The 11,592-nt window shown below is 40.9% G+C and overlaps 1 long non-coding RNA gene across 1 annotated transcript; it reads left to right on the forward strand.

The window, feature by feature from the left end:
• Positions 1-444: 444 nt before the first annotated feature.
• On the forward strand, positions 445-8,048 carry LOC310679427. Its single transcript, XR_014512250.1, has 2 exons — positions 445-614; positions 7,933-8,048. It is a non-coding gene; the product is annotated as an uncharacterized lncRNA (long non-coding RNA).
• The last annotated feature ends 3,544 nt before the right edge of the window (positions 8,049-11,592 follow it).

The following is an 11,592-nucleotide window of genomic DNA, read 5'->3' on the forward strand; positions in this document are numbered from 1 at the left end:
TTTTCCTGCTTGATCGCCACCACCACGTCGGGGATCGGGGTGGGGAGGGAGGCAGAGGACATTTTCCACTGCCCCCTCCCTTGTTTTGGAGTTGCTGGGGGGGGGGGCGGCGCTGGAGGGATCTTTGCACCACAGTGCCGGATATGCTTAAGACGGCCCTGGCTATAAAGGTAGTTTGTTAAACTAACCAGAGTTTGATCTGGGGTTCAAACATAACTGCTAGGCCAATGTTTAATATGAGTGAAATTAAATACTTCTGAACTCCTCACTGCTTCACTCAGACTCATTCAATTCCCTGCAGTGCTAAACTATGACTTAGTGTTATGTATCTATCTATCAGCAGGCAACCAGCTAGGTAACTGCTATGGTGCTAACTTGTTCTTAGGAATATATGTTCTGTTCTACATCCACATTGGTCGGGCCTTTTTTCTTTCTTTCAGGAACAATTTGATAGAAATGGGCTGTAAGATGGATGTCCCTCAAGGTATTCTTTTCAGGACCTTACGCTTCAAAATCCTTGACCCAGTGTTATGTGAACACCTTGGACCTAGAGCTGCTTGCTTTGCTGATACAATGCCAAAACAACAGCATACCTTTGGCCAAGTTGTAGAAAGGTAATTTATTGGGGCTCATGCCTCTAAAAGAAAATATCGTTTAGGCAATGGGGCATATACAGACAAACACATATGCACATAACCTATATATCTCTGAAGATTCAACAATTAAGTCAAAACATCATGAAAACATTGAAAATTCAGTTTCTAATTTTATTTAATAATGTTGGTTTTAAAAGAAATAGATAAAAAATAACGAGTGGGTTCCAACTTGGAATCTAATATTAAAAATAATAAAATTAGCAATATGCAAAACATGCACATTGGTGAAGCTACCAAAGTGTAACAGAAAAAGTAGTAATAAATTACTCTTAGCACCTAAATAGCACATTTTGAGAGTTCAAAGTGCATCATGTACATTATCTTAGTAAGTCTTACAACTGGCCTGTAAGGCACTTAGGTCAATGAAATCACCTCTGTAGAAAAAATAATAGTGGTTTGCTTAACCTAACCTAATGCAATGATGGTTACAGTAAAATGTTGTCCTTGGAATTTCCAGCTCTAACTTATCCTATGCAAAAAAAAAGTATTTATTTAAATCATTTATTGTTATTGTTTACTAAATTTCTATGCCACCCTTCAACCAAGGATCACAGGGTGGTTTATAATAGAAAAACAGAAACTCATATAACATGTATCAATTAAATCACATTTTTTAAAAAGAGCCTCCATTTCCTGTTCTCAGGAACCTTTTAATCAAAGAGCAGCTTTGAATAGCTCCAGCTTCCACTCACTCCATACATTTGTATTTCAGAAGAATGCTAGTGATGTAGACTAACAAAAATTTTAATGTCTAGATAGAACCATAAGAACCATGTCATCAAAAATGCAAACCAGAACTTTCTCTGTGGCAATGATTTCACAGGATTCTCTCAGGCCATTTTAAATTAAAACAAAGAGCTTTTAAAATGCATTTTTGCACTTTGTAAATCTATTAATAGATGGTTCCTATTGCTGCCAGATGGCAGGGTGTTACTATTGCAGTATGTCATGATCAGGCAGGATAGCTGTTGATGGGAGACAACAACCAGGGCTTTAGCAGAGACATCTCAAAGTGTACATTTCACAGTGATAATATATAACAAGGTCCTTCTCTTCCTGACGTTGCAGGAAGAGGGGGCGGGTACCAAAGGCCAGCAGGAGGTGTCACAGGATTTGAAGCTGGCTTTCACATCCAAGTTTAGCGCTCAAGTCATCATTGGCTCCTCATACCTTAGGCAAGAGATCAGTAGTGCCTGTGAAAAGAGAAAAGGGAAATTATATTTTCCACCCAAGCCTCCAGGCAGACATAGCAGGAAGACTGCCATTCACACCACCCACTCCACATGAGTCCTCCCCTTCTTTGATGCCAAGGCTGGCGCTATTTGTTAAGGGAGCCCTGGCAAAGTGTTATTGATTAGCTCTACCTCCCTGACAAACCCCCTTCCAGCCTTGGGCCCTCCTCTAGTGGAATTACCATTGTGTTGCCATCTTGGGTGGGCATCTGCGAGCCACCTGCCATTTTTATGTCCCCACAATTTATTGACAGTGACATTCAGGGGCACTGTGGGATAATCAAAATGGTGGCCTCCTGCTCTCCCACTGCTGCTGCTTTATAATCTGAGCCAAGGAATGTTGGAGAAAAGCAAATACATGTCCTTCACCCGAACGTCTAGTTAAATGACACAAGGACACTGTTTGTCTAGCAATCTAGCCAGCCCTTGCTTGTAGTCTTTGCTTTGCCCAAGTTAACTCCACCACTAAAACATGAGCCATTTTGTTTGTTGTTCTCTCCAGGCAGTATGTCTGTTATTCTCTCTCTCTCTCATCTCCACACACACTGTAAATAGTTCCTGAATGAATAAAGCCTTTAAACTTCAGTAGCTATAAGTGATTATTCCAAACTAATTCACCAAAGCTGCAAGGTCTCCTAATGGGCAGATGCTCCAATCTGAGCCCTGGTGCGTCTTTGGCAACTGCCTAGGCATGTCAGGTGTTCCAGCTGGCCCTGCTTGACCAATGGGTAGCCAGGTCTGGGCTCTGGACTTCAGACATCAGTGGGCCTGATCCCCCAAATTGGAGCCTGTCTTAAGCATTTCTGCATAGATTATAATACCCTGCAGCATGTACAACTCCTGTGATACTGCTCAGGAAGCAAGTATAACTTTGGGTGGGTAGGGGAAGGGCCTAATTAAATGGACTTCCATTGTCAAGTGAAAAACACAGATGCAAGAAACCGACTCCTTGAGTTTGCTGCTTTTTGCTGCTTCTTCTTTTTAGAAAAAAGGATTGGTCTAGTGCAGTAAAAAGACCTTGGTATTTGTGTGCTTCAGGTTTGGAGTTGGCTTCAATGCAACCTCATAAAAAAGAGTATCACATTGCCATGCAGATGTGTTATCTTTTTAACAATAGTCAGGGTAAACTGATATCTGGGCAGAAGATGTACAACTCTGACATTCCTTGCAAAATCAAGCTTTCTTTGAAATCCATGAAGTTTAACACACAGCCATTGAAATAACAAGCCCCAAACTATATTTAGACATTACATTCCAAAAATTCCTATATGACAGGTAATATTGCCCCCCTCAAGCAACTGCTTCTGTCTTGTAGCTGACAGCACAGGTTGGAACATTTGTGTCAAACTTCTAGGGTTGAAATCCTGGGCGTAATTGCAAAATATACCATTGAACTCAGTGGAACTTACTTCTAAGAAATTGTGCACAGGAATGGGCGGTACGTCAAGAAACTTGCTGTGGACAGAAGATAAGAGCTAAACTAGACATGATGTTAAGTGTTTGTGTGTGTATATAACAGCCAAGGGGATACCTCAGCAATCTCAGGGGAGATTGGGGAGGTGGGTGAGAAGACAATTAAAACTGTCTCAGCCACAATCCCAAAAATTGTCTCCCTGAAGCCGCTTTTGGTCTCCATGGATACCAGCCAAATAATATTTATTTAAAATATGTGTCTCACATTTTGATCATAGCTAACATAATCATATTTAAATCATGCTTCACAATCTGGCTTTCTCAGTGCATGTATGCCCAAGACACTGGTAAAATCTAGGCTGGAAGAGGTCTCTGTTAGGTGGATTTGTAGCTGGTTGGCTGACTGAACCCAAATAATGGGTAATGGATCCTCATCATCGGGGGGTGTGGTGTGACAAGTGAGGTGCTGCAGGGCTCCGTCCTGGGTGTGTTGTTGTTCAGTGTTTTTATAAACAATTTGGATGAAGGAATGCTCATCAAGTTTGCAGCAAATGACACCAAACTGCAGCAAATGACACCAAACCAATGCCACAGAAGACAGAAACAGTATTCAAGAGAACTTTAACGGACTGGAGAACTGGGCCAGAACTAAACAAAATGAATTTGAATAGGGACAAATGTAAGATTTTACACTTAGGCAGGAAGAACCAACTGCACATATATAAGATGAGACACCTGTATTGCCAGCAGTACATGGGAAAAGAATCTAGGGCTCTTGGTGGACCAAAAGCTTAACATGAATCAACAGTGTGATGTAGCACCAAAACAGCTATTGCTATTCTAGGCTGCATCAAAAGAAGTATAGTGTCCCAATCAAGGAAAGTAATAGAGCCACTCTATTCTGCCTTGGTCAGACCACACCAGGAGTACTGTGTCAAGTTCTGGGCACCACAATTTAAGAAAGATGTTGACAAGCTGGAACATGTGCAGAGGAAGGCAACCAAGACAAACAAGGGTCTGGAAACCAAGCCTAAGGAGGAACAGTGGAGGAAACTGGGTATGTTTAGCCTGGAAAAGAGGCAATTGAAAGGAGATTTGATAGCCATGTTCAAGTATCTCAAGGGCTGTCACATGGAAGATGGAGCAAGCTTGGTTTTTTCTTTCTCCAGAGGGTCGGACCTGAACCAATCAAGTTACAAGAAAGGAGATTCCAACTAAACATCAGGAAGAACTTTCTGATGGTAGGAGCTGTTCGACATTGAAATGGACTCTCTCAGGAGGTTGTGGACTCTGCTTCTATGGAAGTTTTTAAGCAGAGTGGACTCTGCTTCTATGGAAGTTTTTAAGCAGAGGTTGGATGCTTATCTGTCATGGATGCTTTAGCTGAGATTCCTGCATTAGACTAGACGGCCTTTGGGGTCTTTTCCAACTCCACAATTCTATAATTCAAAACTGGCACCATGCAGTGGAAGCTTGCTTTGGAGGCATAGTGCAGGCCATGCAATAAGCACATAGGTCTGTTTTCCAACACTTCACTTTTATTATTGGCCACTTAACACAGGCTGCCTGGGCAGCTGCCTCACTCTGCCTATCGATTTACCATGCAGGCATGATAAATCCATCTTCACAGGAAAATAGGACCTGAGCTGCCTGTCAAAGACATATTCAAACTTGTCAAGGGCAAATACGTTTTGTACAATTCTGAGAGCATCTCCTACACTTCAGCCCCCTTCTATTGCTAAGCAAACTACAGGTGTACACTGAGAGCGCAGGTGAAAGGAAGTTGCTGATACACCTCTTTTGTAGTGAGGCTTTTGTTTATACAGTAAGAATGGATATCAATTAGATGAATAGATATAAACCAGAAGGGCTGAGGGACTAAAGCAAACAGCCTGAATAAAAACAGACTTGCATGGGAGTCTTCTGTCTGTTTGCTTCAAGTGCTATTATTTCAGTAACGCGCATTTCCAAAGCCCATAAATAGGATAATAACATAAATAATATTAACGGGGGGGCATATCCACACTTCTGCTTGTCTCCCCACGCACCCCTGGGAAAACCTGAGGTTTAGCGCTGCATTGGAAAAAACAGATTGTAGTTTGCTCGGATTCATTGGTAAACAGTGGTTTTTCCTGGGAAAAGCAGTGGGATGAATGAAAAACCACTCAGACCTATGCTTTCTAGGCACGGGACAAGCAAAGTGGGGATGAGCTCTCTCCCTCCCTCGCTCGCTCTCTCTTTCTCTCCTCCCTCCCCATAAATTGAGTATCTGCAGATGTTATAAAATTGCTAAATCCTCCCTTGCCTCTAGATGGTGCTCTGCAGCCAGAAATTTAGAGGGGGAAAAAATTGCAAATAGTTCCTGACATCTTTTTCAAAAGTTTACATGGGTCTGTGATTTTAGCATCCTGTTTCAGGCAGTATATTTAACCCACGTTGTTTCTCACCGTTAGCTGCTTAGTCTGTGGCGTATATGCTTCCTATGAACTGTGCAAAGGACATAAAGATTTCTTTGCCAGTGTACATAAACATACATAAATATAAGCATTGTTGTATCTGAGGCTGTTCTCAAGCATCATGTTTAAACTGAACCGTCTCCAAGTTGTTCGTATATTCTTTGAGCCTGTTGGTAATATGAGAAGCTTCCTTCTATCATATGCAATGAGGGGTGATGTGACCAAGAAGCTCCCACCAGGGTGACCTCTACAAAGGGCTCCTGCCACTAACCTCTCCCTGGCTCCTACAGACTGTCTCGCCAGAGTGGTGTGTGCTCTAGTTATCTCTCGCTTGGACTACTGCAATCTGCTCTATGTGGGGCTACCTTTGAAGGTGACCCAGAAACTACAACTAATCCAGAATGTGGCAGCTAGACTGGGGACTAGGAGTGGCTGCTGAGACCAGTCCTGAAAGACCTGCATTGGCTCCCAGTACATTTCCAAGCACAATTCAAAGTGTTGGTGCTGACCTTTAAAGCCCTAAACAGCCTTGGCCCAGTATACCTGCAGGAGTGTCTCCACCACCATCATTCAGCCCAGACACTGAGGTCCAGCGCTGAGGGCCTTCTGGTGGTTCCCTCACTGCAAGAAGTGAGGTTACAGGGAACCGGGCAGAGGGACTTCCACCCTGTGGAATGCCCTCCCATCAGATGTCAAAGAAATAAACAACTATCTGACATTTAGAAGACATCTGAAGGCAGCCCTTTTTAGGGAAGTTTTTAACGTCTGATGTTTTATCGTGTTTATCGTGTTTTTAATATTTCATTGGGAGCTGCCTAGAGTGGCTGGGGAAACCCAACCAGATGGGTGGGGTATAAATAATATATTATTATTATTACACACAACAAGAAGAGCCTGTTGGATGAGGCCAAAGTCCCATTTAGTCCACCATCTTGTTTTCACGGTGGTCAGTCAGGTGCCTGTGGGAAATCTGCAAGCAAGACCCAAGCACAAGAATCTGCTCTCCTCTGGTTTCCAGCAACTGGTATTCAGAAACCTACCGCAGGCATAGGCAAACTTGGCCCTCCAGATGTTTTGAGACTACAGTTCCCATCATCCCTGACCACTGGTCCTGTTAGCTAGGGTTGATGGGAGTTGTAGTCCCAAAACATCTGGAGGGCCAAGTTTGCCTATGCCTGACCTACAGCCTCCAACTATGAGGAAAGGGCATAGCCGTCTAGGCTAGTAGCCCTTATGCTCCAGGAATTTGTCCAATTTAGACAATCATCTTTTAAACCCATCCAAGTTGGTGGCCATCACTGTCTCCTGTTGGAACAAGTTCTATAGCTTAACTACACTCATTTTAAAGTTGAAATCAAGCAAAGTGCTGCTCTTATGGAAGCCTGGGGATAGAAAATGCCAGGAAAGGATAGCCAAACCCTGTGTGGACTATAATCCCTGTGGGCAGAATGTGGTAAATCCCCATCACCCCCCCCCCCAATGTATTTCCTGTGACTTCAAACTTTAGCAATCCTGCACACAAACAAAGTTTTTCGAGGGTAGTGAATAAATATCACATCAGAGAGTGCTCCCCATCTTTCTCACAGACAGGATAAAAATAATTAGAGGGAATAACCTTTGGGACCTCTGGAAGCTTTTTAAATTAATGTTGAGTGCAGGCAAATATTCCAAAACAGGCTGATGAAGGCTTTCCATTTAAGTGAGGTTACATTTTTTAAAGCATTTGGGTTTGGAAACTTATGCAGTCTTCAGTCATGTTTGCAATCAATTGAATGCAACCCAGTTGGTTACTCTTTTAAATTCAGGCATTTGCGTTTTATGGAGCTGCTTTCGTTTCCCCTTTTGCAGACTTTGCCATAAGATGGTCTCCCACCTCCATTAGCAATTAAATGAGTGTATTTTATATATAAAAAACATGAGTACATAGTCTGTCTCTGATTAGAATGTTTTGTGCAAAACCTTTGAAGGAACCTCAACGCTTTCTGCTCTAAAAGAGACACAAAAAAACACCCAAACTTTGTGACACAATCCAATTGGAAGTTTGTCAAACTGTGTGTGTGTTTCTATATATGTTTCAAGATATGTAGGCAATTCGAGGGATTGTGGCAATTTGCTACTCATTGAGTTCCTCAGTTTCTCTTAATCTTCGTTTCTTATTATTTTCTTCATCTACAGATCTTGGTGGAAAGAAGCCAATGAAAAGGTGCCAAATTATCAATTGCCAAATTACAAATCTCCAAGTTCCAGAGACAGATGTACAGGATGCACTGATCTAACACTTCACCCCCACCCCCCAAAAAAGAACAAGTCAAAATGAGTTACTTTCTTATGTGGTTACATTGTCACAGCAAGCCATCATTGTGGTCTACCACAAAAATGGAAAAATTGTTTACAGACTGCGCTGGATTTGATCCATCTAACAAATTAAACTTAAAGGCTATCTGTCCACAAATAAAGAGATGGCTTTAATACGAAATAATTTGTTTGTTTACAAGTGACTAACCCTTTAGTGCCTTTGGCCCAATCCTGTGGAACACCCTGTCAACAGAGATTCAGCAGACGCCTTCTGTGCCAACTTAAATTTAAAAATATGTATATATTAATAAGCAAACCAAACCAAAGATAAAGAACATAAAAATACAGATTGAAAACATTCAGTGGACATTATCACTGAATCTGTTCCAAAACATTACAAAAAACCCCACCCATTTCCCCCATAAACCTGTTGTGCTGGGTTACATGTATTATTTTATAATACATTAGTTTAATCATAATTACTATGGAATAAATTTCTCAGTCCATTTAGATATAGTAGGAGGTATGCTTTCATCTCAGTTTTTAGCTATTATAATCTTAGCAGCAGCTATAACACTTGATCGTTTTCCAGAATAACATCTTCTAGATAACCAAGCAGAAATGTTTTAGGTTCCAAGGGTATGTGATATCCTAACATAGCAGAGATATTATCCTGAATGGATATCCAGAATATTTCTATTTGAGGACAATGCCAGAAGATATGTATGCAATCTGTTTTATTTAATCCACATCTCCAACATTTAGTCAATCCTAACTTATTCATCAAATTCAATTTATAAGGTGTTAAATACCATTTAAAGTAGTTTTTTTTAGGTCTGCAGAAATTATATTAGAATAGAAGTTGTCCCAAATCCAGTTCCATTGTTTCCTAGTTATTCTTTGAATTCAAATCTCACACCCATTTTCTCATGTCTGTGTCCTGGGTCAGATCCAAGTTTAGCCTTCTGTGCCAACTTCTGAAAACTTTTTTTATTATGCCAGGCCTATGCAGGAAATTAAGAGTGCATTACTCACAATGGTCTACTGCTGTTTGTTTTTAATTCTTTTGCTTTTAACTTGTTTTACTTTCTTATGCTTTTGTGTATGACTTTATGTTCTTATACTATGGTAAAGCACTGTGATATAGTTCCATGATACAGCAGTAGATAAACATTTAATAAATAAATAAGAATGAAAGCAATAAGTATACCTATAGAAACAAAGTCACCTAGAAGAAGACATGTAAATGTGACCCAAGCATTGAGGACTAATTTAGGCTTGTCTCTTCTCTTCTCTTCTCTTCTCTTCTCTTCTCTTCTCTTCTTCTTTTGTTCTTTTTCTTGCAAATGTTACATTTTGAAAGATATTGGAAGCAAAATAGGCTTACCAACTTGCAAATAAAAGGTTTTTTTCTCCCAAATTATTTGAAATAGCATTACCAGCATTTTTGACTGCAATTGTAGCTGCGTATTTAGCAGAAGCTTGGTTACAAGTGCAGGCATTAAAAAATGTTTATTGCATGCTGTGAAAAGCTTCGCCTACAGATGTCTGCAGATCAAGCTACTGTTAAGAGCATAAGAGCAGGCCTGGCCTTTTAATTTTGGGTTAGTTGGCAACACATTGTACTTGCCTTTTTATTTCCTACATGTGCTCTCTCTTAGCTCGATATGTTCCTAACTGTCTGCTGTATCCTTTCCAAAGTATTTCTTCACTAGACTTCTTTCCTTTCCTTTTTTCAATTATGTCAAGTAATAAAACGAAATGTGTTTACTCTATAATTAAGAACTTGGAGCGAGGAAGAGTTTAATCTGGCAGTAGGGAAACCTAGCTAAAGGGTAAAAACACAGAAAATGCTTTTTAAAAAATTTAACCGTTCTTTTAATGCAGTCCACAAATAAATTCTTCAGATGAGATTACCGGTTCCAACTTTCTAATGAAGAAGTCATGGTGGGTGGGTGTTTTCCCTCCGCAAATGATTATCCTCCTGTCAAATGTCACTGGTATATGAACCGCAGCTTGGATCACATTAGTGGTTCACTATGGAATGGGCTGCCTAGCCTGATCCTTAAAGGTCAAGGCTAGACCACAAACTTGTGTCAGTTTCTTATAACATTTGCTGTTGTTTCTTCTCCCAAGAAAACCTTGGGAATTATAGTAGGGTGAGGTGGTGAGAACTCCTGTCTTTCATATAGTGCTACTGGTAATGAAGGTCTGGGAATGGGAGGAAAAACCTCATAGAATGACTCTGGTAGGGAGCCAGATGCTTAGTGAAGACTTTTTGTTTATTTTAGAATTTTTTTTCAGATTTTTATGGTTAATGCTATTTGAATTTGCCTTTATTTTCTTTATTCGTTGTTGCTGGGTTATTCTTTTTTTGCTTCTGATCACCCTACCCTACCCTTGCTTCTCACCTCTGCAGCAGGAAAAGGAACTGTATTTCAACAGGTACTGAATTACTAGTACAATTGCTTTTATTAAATTTCTATACCACCACTCAGGGCTGGTTTCCTTAAGAATGGATCTTCTTGCAGTCCATGGGACTCTCAAGAGTCTCCTCCAGCACCATAATTCAAAAGCATCCATTCTTTGGCGATCAGCCTTCTTTATGGTCCAGCTCTCACTTCCGTACATCACTACTGGGAAAACCATAGCTTTTACTCTACAGACCTTTGTTGGCAAGGTGATGTCTCTACTTTTTAAGACGCTGTCTAGGTTTGTCATTGCTTTTCTCCCAAGAAGCAGGCGTCTTTTAATTTTGTGGCCATCTTCAGTGATCATGGAGCCCAAGAAAGTTAAATCTCTCACTGCCTCCATTTCTTCCCCTTCTATTTGCCAGGAGGTGATGGGACCAGTGGCCATGATCTTCATTTTTTTGATGTTGAGCTTCAAACTATATTTTGCTCTCTCCTCTTTCACCCTCATTAAAAGGTTCTTTAATTCCTCCTCACTTTCTGCCATCAAGGTTGCGTCATCTGCATATCTGAGGTTGTTGATATTTCTTCCGGCAATCTTAATTCCGGCTAGGGATTCATCCAGCCCAGCCTTTCGCATGATGAATTCTGCATAAAAGGCCATAGATTGTTTAATTAGCTAAAGGTCTGGGAGAAGAGGAGTGCTTTTGCCCAGCCTCTAAATAAACGTAATGAAGGTGCCAGGTGAGTCTCCCCATCAATGCAAGTGCAATGTGAAAATGGAGGCTCAGAGATCCCCACCCGAGAACACCAACCTCCCCATCTTTCTCTGGAAAAAGAGAATGCCTATTAAACTAGTGATGATAGCTTAGAAATATGCTCAAAGAGTTCTGCTAGAAAAGGAGCCATCAAAATGGAAGGGGCTGGTTCCAGCAGAATATTTTGTAGGCAAAAATTGACATGAATAAACACACCAAAAGATACAGGCATTGTACATCTCATGAGCATCAGACACTGGTCTTATTTGCAGGGCCAACATTTACCATCCCATACTAGCAAACTGATGCAAACCAGTTTTGGTAAGGCCTTCCAGTTTCCGTACTTTCCCCACCCACTCCTGCAGCATAGT

The sequence above is a fragment of the Podarcis tiliguerta genome (assembly GCF_965153285.1).
Source record: "Podarcis tiliguerta genome assembly, chromosome: 6".
NCBI classification, from domain to species: domain Eukaryota; kingdom Metazoa; phylum Chordata; class Lepidosauria; order Squamata; family Lacertidae; genus Podarcis; species Podarcis tiliguerta.